Genomic DNA, 10407 nt, shown 5'->3' on the forward strand with positions numbered 1-10407 from the left:
GCAGTGCCTGTCAACCTTTTTCGAAATGGTACACCTTTTTACGTTTACTCAAAACTTATCACCCCGGTCCACGCATTACACCGAATCTGTAGTAATCCTAATCGAAATAAGGATAAGCAGGGCTGCAAGTACAGGAAATCCGTAGCATATATTTGTACAAATACAAATTTTCATCAGTCGGTTAATGCGAGCGTTGCTGTTAAATGTTTACAGTCAGTTGTGCGAACCGAGGCAGTAGCCTTGTTTGGAGTGCTCCTATCATAAGCGTATAAACACTAATTTCGAACGGATCGGGTGAAAATTCAGTATAGTTTTTAAACGTATAACTCTGCTATTTGAACCAAACATAATCGTAGTTCAATAAATTCACTGGTTAAGTAGCCCAAGTTACTCTTCCAAATGCGACCCGCGGAACCGAAGCATGTGTTCTGCAGTTTGCTTTGGTTTTTGACGCGCACTACAAACTTTCCGTTGCAAGCTTTGGAAATTGCTTCAGGGCATCGTTGCAACCATATATATATTTTTTTTTAACTAGTGTGTCACAAACTTTTAATTCATATATCCTTAAGTTAACATTTTGAGCTGGCAAACCTTAAGCGTATACAGCAAACACTGCAGATGCTTACTTCAACATCGTTTATGTCAGGGGTCGGCAACCTACGGCCCGCCGATTAAATTCATCCGGCCCGCCGCCTCTTTGACAAACTGGGCACGATTCCATTTCAAATACTGTTTAACTATTTTAACTATACGTAAGTGCGAAATATTTTCGCGCTTCGCGCGATTGATCCTTCTCCATTCGGTTTGTTTACGTTTTGACGCTGTCTTTTGAAATATAGATCAGCGCTTCTTTACCGTTGTGCCGTGGAAGGCTGCCAAGTGCGTCGCGGACAAACGGAAAACGTATTCACATATATTGGACATACATTTTTTAGCTTTTTTTATTTTTTATTGTCGGCAATGTAGGCTAATGAAAACTTGCAAGGAATGGCGTTATACCAAAATAAAATGTGCCCTGACTTTAAAAGGTTGACCGCCACTCAACTAGATTAACTAATGTTATTGGGTTTCCTCAAAGTAGTTTTATTACACTGTTCATTAGTAGTATGGATGACGAAGTGACTCGGATTTTAAACCAAACAAACGCATTTTATTCGCGCTTGGCGCCAATACTTTATTACGGCCTCCTTAAATGTAATTAAACACGTTTTGAGGCGCAAAAAAGATCCGAGGTCCGCCTGATTCACGGTAGTTTTAACATTTTAATAACATAATTCTTAGTTAACATTTTGTGCGGCCCGCAGAGACCTTTCTGAGGTTGGTTTTAGCCCGCGACTACAAAAAGGTTGCCGACCCCTGGTTTATGTCGAATATCCAAAAAGTCAAGTCAAATCAACAGGTTACTACAGGTCAAACTGGTCCCACGATTATTTAATATAATAGGAAAGTTACCTCACAATGGGGCGACAAAGTAACGCAACTGCTACCAGATAGCTAGTCATCTGCCTGTTGTCATGCGTTGATGTCTGGTACACCCATGGACACCCCATTAAAGTGGTACACCCTTTAAAATATATGGTACACCCTGGGGTGTATGGTACACCCTGGGGTATACGATACAACCGGTTAAAAAGCACTGAGTTGACACGCAACCTAAGCTATCAGATTCTAGACCAGCGGTTCTCAACCAGCGGGCCATGGCTCACTGGTGGGCCACAAGAACATTTGAGGTGGGCCACAGATCAATTTAAAAAAAGCTAGATTTGGTTTCATTTGTGTCACTTTATCTAATTTTACAGGAATAATGGCTTGGGAAGGAATTAAGAAGGAATGTAAATGGACGTAAATTTATTGTTCAGAAGCAAGTACCTCACTAATGCACGGTTGAATAAATAATCTGTATTAACATATGCTCTGCTCTGATTTTTTGTCCTAAACCTTTTTTATAGTTTGCTCTTTCATAAAAATTTATTGGACCACAGAATTTTTGTGCACCGAAAATGGGCCACGAACGAAAAAAGGTTGAGAACCACTGTTCTAGACGAAAATATACTAAACCACGAACCAAAAAGAAATTAATAATATTTAAAATTAACCCTGGTAAGTTACGCCATTTATAAAGGCCCACTAACAAAAAATGCACGTAGTCTCAGTGGCGTGGCCAGAGCAGACGAAAATTTTTTGGGGGACTAAAAAGTTTAAACTTTTTTATTTAGCATTTACTATTGTATTAACTACCGTCACGAACACAAATAACAATGCTAGCAAACCGTTTCGAGCAGACTGACTGCGTGTTAACACAATACTCAAAAACCATTCAAAGAGCAAAAACTGTCCAAAAGTAGTAAAACTACATTAACGTGTAGCAAACGTAATATTAACTACATCGTTTGTGACGTAACAGTGCATAACAATTGAAGGTGTGGCATGCTTGTGATCGACTGTTGTGTTACTCCTCATTAATGCAACAAAACAAATTATTAAGAGTAAAATATTTATAGTTTTTTTTTTTTTGGGGGGGGGGGGAGGGGGCTGTGCCCCCCTAGCTACGCCTATGCTTAATGTTTGACTAGCCGTTGAATTTTATTTGTTGAAAACAATTTGTGATTAAACTTTTGTTAAGTAACCTAAGTTTAACCCATTCATCACTAAATAATACGACGAATATGCTTGGCCCCTTATTTGATAAATATAAATTTGCTATTCATAGATATTACACACCTTTCATTTCCCCAGCCGCGTAGCATTTAGTTGAAAATGTACGACAATTTTTCGTTTTTTATAGCTGTTGCATTAGGGCTGGCAACAACAGGCCAAAATATTGACAATGCTAAACTACACAAAAAATTAAACATTTTAAATTTTTAAAAACGGATGCCTGCTTTCCACAGTGGAAATTTTGCCCATACAACCATGTTTCACTATATAACTAGTTTTCATAAACATTTTATGACAATTCAGGACAATCGCAGATTGAGCATGGAAAACACAATGGCCTTCCGTCCATCGTAAAGAAAGTTATCAAAGTGCCACTTTGCTGGGATTGCCGCATGCGCCACAACCGTGCTTCTTGCGTGGCTACACCTGCCTAACTTCCATCAGCTATACAAAGATCGCACAAACATTCAAGGATGGAACAACACCAGTTCAAAGGACTTCTCTAACATCCTTGCTAGGCCCGATCTGAAGATTCATTTTCGAACTTACGGCATGTACCGGTTTGCCGGGTCGGAGCGACGCATCATGAAGGAAGCAAACCAAACCGGCTGGTTCGCCAGCGGTCGAGTATTTGGCCCAGCGGACTTGCCGATTGGGTTCACGCAACGGTACGGCAAAATATTGAAGCAACCCCGTGGCGCCGGATACTGGATCTGGAAGTTTTCGCTAATCGAGTCTGCATTGGAAGAAATGCAGACCGGAGACTTTCTACTTTATTTGGACGCTGGGTGTGAATTAAACGCGGCCGGCGAGCCACGATTTCGCGAGTACCTTGCCATGCTGTCCACGTCACCGTTTGACATCCTGGCATTCGCTCTTGAACATTCCGAACACAAATACACGACCGAGCGCGTCTTTCAAGCGTTTGGAGTTGACGCTGCAAATCAGAGAATTCGGGAGAGCGGCCAATACGTCGGCACTATCCTGCTGCTCCGAAAAGGCGACCATCTGCGTCGCTGGTTGTCGATGGTCTGGAAAGTTCTGGAAGCAGACCCATGGATCATCACCGACAAATACAACGACGAGGCCCGTCGCCTCGATCCCGACTTTATAGACGCTCGCCACGATCAGAGCATTTCGAGCGTTTCTCGCAAATTAGCCGGAAGTTTAGTGCTCGGAGACGAAACCTATCCACCAGGACAGGAAAAATACCCCTTCTGGGCTTCAAGATTGCGTGACTAGTTGTTGCAACTTCACGTAACTTATTTTAAAGAATTTTAATCGTTAGGCCGTTCACTTTTGACCGGGGTATTTAAAATTACGATATTCTAAACTAGATAAGCTCATTTCTACCACCTAGTTTACGTGTTTGCATTATTTTGTATTTATTTTTTCAGAGACTGATGATGCCGGATTGGCGAAATATATTTCTCTATTAAAAACTAGAGCTTATAAATGACTGATTTTTGACGCAGACAACAAGTCAAAAATATATTGCTAGATAAGCTGTTAGCATACAAATTAAATTATTTTCTGCGATTTAGTACTATTGGCATTCTGTGCAAAGCGGAAGCAATATAGCGAAACAGTATTTACCGGCTTGCTTATTTTCGGGGAATATTTCGTTTTTACCGCTATTCTTGTTTGCCTGCTTTGATAAGTTTCAGACCGATCTTGTTTCCGATCTAGCGGCAGCCATGTCTCCAATACAAGATTCGTTCAAATTCACTTGTTTGAAGCAGCAAAGCGTCTAGAATCATGCTATGCGCTTCATTCGCACTGGGGAGATAAGTCTTCGTTTAAAGCGAAACTTAGGCTCTTGATCTCTTACTGACCACCAGGACAAAAACAATAACCCTTCTGGGCTTCACGTCACTTTTCTTAGCGAATTTAAAACCGTTGGGCCGAGCACTTTCGACTCAAATATTATAAATTTTGGTATAAAATAGACAAGCTTGAAGAGAAATTATAAGTTATTTCTATTTTATGCGATTTGTATGACTGACATTTTCTGCAAACCAGGAGAAAAATATGGAAAAATGATTACCTTGCTTCCTTTTAGGATTGCGTTTGATTATATATATATTTTTTTCACAACACTAGTTTGAAAGCTATTAGGTTGGATGGATTTTGTTCAGTATATCTGGCACAGGAATCGGCTGTCAGGGTGAAATTTTCCTGCCAATCTGTTAAAATTGCGCCAAAAGATGTTTTACTAATTTCGGGGCATTTTCTATTTAGAATTTGTTTAAGCACAAATTGCTAATATTTCTTATAGATAAAACACGGCTTGACCATATAAAAAAATAATCTTCTAAATTTTTTTTTAAATTAAAAGGACAAAAATAATCGGTTTGGGGGTCACGAGATTGATTCTTTCCTGAGTAACACATGGAATTGCCCTTATTTCAAAATATTTTGGTATTTGATCCAAACCTAAATAATTCTTTTTTTGGATTTTGTAGCTTATTGCTAAATACAACAATTTTTTTTTTTAGAGATAGAAATGGAGTTAACCCTTTATGTCAATAATATTATGCCTTTAGTTTCAAATTCAAAGTATATGTTTGGAATGCTTAGGAATGCGATATTCTTATTATTTGTTGGTTCCTTTGTAGTCTGGAGAATTTTTTGCTGACGTTCAAGAACTATTTGAGATTTTAATGGCAATGTTTATATATTGCACATTTATGATGGTTAAACATTTTAAAAGTCTACATTTCTATAGAACTAACCATTTTTTGCAGTTTCATTTCAACACTTCGCTCTTCAAACACCACCAGCATATAATGTCAAAAAATATATATTTATTAAAATTACACAGAAGTAATAAAATATTTTATTAGCGTTCTTGTAGCGGCGCATTGGAGACGACCCTTTAAACTCGCATTGTCTTTCGGCGCACTCCTATTGTCTCATTTCGACAAGTTTGAGGACTTGTCTCGCAAAAAGTGATGTGTTGAATCTTAGTTGCGCAGCCATAATTCGACTTCAGTCGACTCGTTTGGCGTCAATGGAGTCAGGAGTTGAGTTCGGCCACACAAATCTTCTACATCTTGGCCCGTTATAATAGAAAGACCGTCTTGAAAATCGTCAGTGAAATTCAAAACCTTGAGCTGAAGTTTGAAATTGTCGAATTCCGTAGCAGTCTGAAAAACGAGACATGTTTAGATTTTTGAAAAAAAACTACTTATCGGGAAAGATTTTAAAAGCAATTTCCTACATTTTCTTTGCGATTGTCCAAAAAATCACCGGAAGCAAACCGGGTCATATTAGTTTTCTCAGAAATCTCCTCTTTAATTGCCTCCATGAAGTGTACTTTGCGCTCAATTCTTCTTCTCATTTTTGTCTTCCTCTTTCTTATTGTTCCGAAGACTGTGGACGAGGAGCAGCTTTTTTCAACACCATCTAGAATAGGCTGAAGGTTTTCACCAAATATGCTTAGTTCCATATCGGCCACCAGCTTATTAAACGCTCCGCGAATCTCCAGCATTTCCTGATCCGATTCGAGCAAACTACGAGGAGATGCCGTTTCGAATCCTGGCAAAGCGCTTTCTACATCAGATACTTGTGCACTTTTCGCATTGAGGTTGTTTGAATCTGAATCGTTTTCTGCGAAAGTTTCTTGCAAAGCAGCTTGTAATTTTTCCTGCTCTGCCAGTTCCTCTTCATAATAACGAAGACAGTCTTCCTCGGTCGGAATATTGCTCCTTTCCTTATTTGTAGAGGCAGTTGCTTCGTTGGAGTTTACCCCGCCACACTTTCCGAATGGCAGCTGTAGTTTAGACTCCGACTCCAGGCAATCCTTGTGTTGAAAGTTGTCCTCCAGTTCATCTGACCCAGGGTAGCTGGTTACTATCACTGATGATTTCACCAACACTTTGCTCTTACGCCTTTTTAAAATATTTCTTGCAACCAGTTCCAGTCTTGACAGTTGTGTTGAAATACCTAAAAGTCAACATTTGTAAAAAGCAGAACATAATACGCAGTTGCCCATGGCAAAGTTACAAAAGTTACCTTCATATGCGGTATTCATATCTTGAACTATGTTTTCCACTTCTTTTGAACGAACAAGTCTTTCTTTTTGAAACTCGCACCCCAAGTAGTTCGCATTAAACTGTTAAAAAAACATAAGCAAACATTATTGAGTGACATTAAAAAATTCATTGGAAAGTGCGTTAATATAACTATTTAATCTAATTTGGTATTAATACTTATGTGATATATTTTATTGTAATTTTTTTTTCAAGCGAAAGTCTTTTACTCACCGCAATGTTTTTCTTTAAGTTGCTTCCAAATCTAAATAGTCCAACTGTCATCCGAATCAGCCAATAAACACTACAATCAAACAGTTGCCGTCAAATAATTTTAAATTAAAAGTATCCATGAAAACAGTTTTAAATTTAAACGCAAAGAAAGACATAAATTGTGCTTACTTCTTTGCCAACCTGCGTCCAGTAGTAAAAATGCCAAGCAGCATTAGTACGGCAACCAACATCATAAAAACGTTGAATGCTAAATCGTTTCGGAATTCTTCCAATGAAGACGGAGATGTTCCGACGAGAAAATTTTTCAATTGGACGAACTTGTTTTCAATTTCCGGTACAGGTGGACCTTGTACACCGAAAATTTCAAGCGGAGAGTACGTTTCCGTACCAAGCGTGCAATAAAATCTCATTTTCGTGTTGCGATATAATTCTCCTCCGAATATAACGTGTATACCAGAATAGATCATCAATAAGCAATGTAGAAAAATGTCAAAAAATATATCACTTACCAAAAACCCCATTGTTTCTGACAAGTGTGACGTAACAGAGTAATTTAGTAACGTATTAAGTTCGTGGCAATTTTTTTATAATATTCAAATCACTGTAAAAGAGCAAGCAACCTAATCGGCCTGCCTTTTAATTTACCTATAATAAAAAAAATAGGCCTCAGGCTTTTACCTTAATTTTAGAACATTTACAGATAGAACTATATTTATAAGATAAACTTAATTTTGCTGCTGTTTCTAATTTGCCACAGCATTGCTAATTACAGCTTTCGTTTAGAAACAATCGTACTTTATGATAATGTTTTTAGATCCTTAATTTGACCCGTCCCTTAAATAGACATTTTTGGTTCTCATGCGGTCAACTGTGAAAAATAATATACAACTTTTGTTGTAGTGTGTACTGTACCTAGTGGTTCTCAACCAGTTGTTCTCAGCCTTTTTAGCTTACGGACCGGTAAAATTTGAAAACAAATTTAGTGGAATGGTGGACCTTCAAAATCAAAATCAACCCAAAATGCAAATATGACAAAAGTATGCAACTTAAAAGCAAAGAATGAAAACTTCCGTTCAATGAACAATTTGCTGCTGTATCTTTGATGTCATACGTGTTATAGGCTATACGTGTTTAATAAATTATTATTATTTTGGTATAGTCGAGTTTGTACAAATAATAGTTTAACCAGTCTTAAAAGATTTATAATAGTACTTTGTTAAAAAAGGTAACACAAAAAAATTAAAATAAAACTTGAAAATAAACTCAATTATCAAAATTCAGAATTCACAAGATTTATCTTATTTTCAGCACACATTGGTTGATTTGCCAGAGTTAGAAAAAAGGTTTGTAAATGGATACGAATAGGCTGCATACACATTGGTGATTTGACATCAATCAAAGGATTTTTTCGGAATCCGGTTCAGTTCCGGTTTCGGTTTCGAGCATTTTAAAAGTTCCGGTTCAGCTCCGGTTCGACCATCATTATTTCAAAACCGGTTCATAAAGTTCCGATTCGGATAAAATGTAAGTTGCATTAAATCCAAAAATGTGGGTCAACAAATGTAGAGAATAATCTTTGAACAGAATATTTTAATCAATATTCAAATTTGTTTATTAAATTTTAAACATGGCATAACTTGAGTCTTTAAAATACAAGTTGTGACGTCATGCTGGAGTGAACCGCTTTTGTTAACAGGTTCAGGTTCGGTTAAGGATCATGTTCTTTCAAATTAGTTGGTTCAGTTCCGGTTCGGCTCCTTAAAATCGTTGAAAAAACGGTTCAGGTCGGTTACGGTTTGGAAAAAATTGACTCAAAACCGGTTCATAAAGTTCCGGTTCGGTTCCTGAAAATAAGTAACCTTAAAAAATTTAAGGTTTTATTTCGATGCTGTGCACAAATATGCGACGAAAATCGTTGTTTAAATGCATACAAGGAGTTGCCGCAATGACCCGGTAAAAAGAACAGTTCTTCAAAAATTTACACAATGTTTAGCGGTACCGCGTTCCTGGCCTGTTCGGCATACTTTCACTACTGCATTCAACTCTCCTGAGACCTAATATCAACTTTTAAATTACTCCGAAGGTGCTTGCTACGTCTTCTCTTCAATACATCTGGGCTGCGAAGTCGAGATATACTCGCATGTTTTGTTGTGACAATTTTTTTCTATTTGGAATACTTGCGGTTTAAGTGCAAACTATAACAGGTGGATGAAACTATTATTAGCATGTCGATTGTTTGTCGCATGTAATAGCATCATCCATTTAGTGTGCTTCTACCTGCTTATGTTAGAACTTACAAACATAGTACAACAAAACAGGAATGGGATAACTCAAGCATCACGAACTTCTCTATCATTTTTTAAAAGCGCGATCCGGATATACATTGACGAACTTACGGCAATGAGAAGTACCTGGCTTTTAGACGTCAAAGTGTTCCACATCTAATCAAACCGATTGGTTCGACAGCGGTGGAGTATTTGACCCAGCGGATTAGCCGATTGGGTTAAGGCAACTTTTCTTGTTTCTTATTAGGATTAGGTTTGAGGTTGGATGTATTATTGCCAAAATTTGTAAAATCGTGAAAAAAAATTAGTAAAATCGTGCAATTATGAGCTATACCAAAAAAACAAATATATGTAGCAATCTAATCGTTTTACGTGCACACATAAAGATAAATGTAAACAACATATTGAAAAAGCAAATAATATAATTTGATCATTCTCTTAAAATGGTCTAACGCCTATGGTTTGCTAGACTTTTGCAAACTTTTACTCGGTAATTTTTTACCATGCCTTGGTCCATGTAATCACCGTTAAAACAGACTTTAAATATATTATTTCGAGCAATACACAGAACTCTTTTATGTGCCTAATACGCTACGTTTTAAAACGAAAATTATGCAAATTTAAACCAAATAAACGCAGTGTTCTTAAGATAAAAATGCATTCAACTTTAAATTTGCTTGCTGCGGCCCTTGCACAATTTTAATTTGTTTAGGCCTGGTGTTGATATGTTTGGTTGGAGCAACATGCAGAACAGGTGTTAACAGAGAGGTGTACAGTACACAGCCTCATGATTTAGCATTTAAATTTTAGGCGGTAAAATATGTTGAGCAGGTCGCACTCTTGGCCTACTACCCAATAACAATAAAACACGCAGTATGGTGCTAAGTCGCTTTGTTGCTTCGCGAGCTGAACAAAGCAGGCGAATATGGACGAATTCTGTATTAAAGTTTTTCAACCGCTAGATGAAAGTCAATAGCTACAGCAAACTAAAACGACGACGTCACATGATTGTTTTTTTGTCCCCTTATTAAAGGCCACTTGGGGTGCAGTCACACAAACCTATTATATGCACATACATATCACTCTACGTCATGTCTTATATTTTAAAAGTTCCACAGTGAACACTTTTTTTACATAAAGCTTCGGACAAACACCAGCTAAAACTTACCAAACACACCAAATAAACCAAAAAATCG

Source organism: Ascidiella aspersa, chromosome 8 (assembly GCF_963924565.1).
Source record: "Ascidiella aspersa chromosome 8, kaAscAspe10.2, whole genome shotgun sequence".
NCBI lineage: Eukaryota > Metazoa > Chordata > Ascidiacea > Phlebobranchia > Ascidiidae > Ascidiella > Ascidiella aspersa.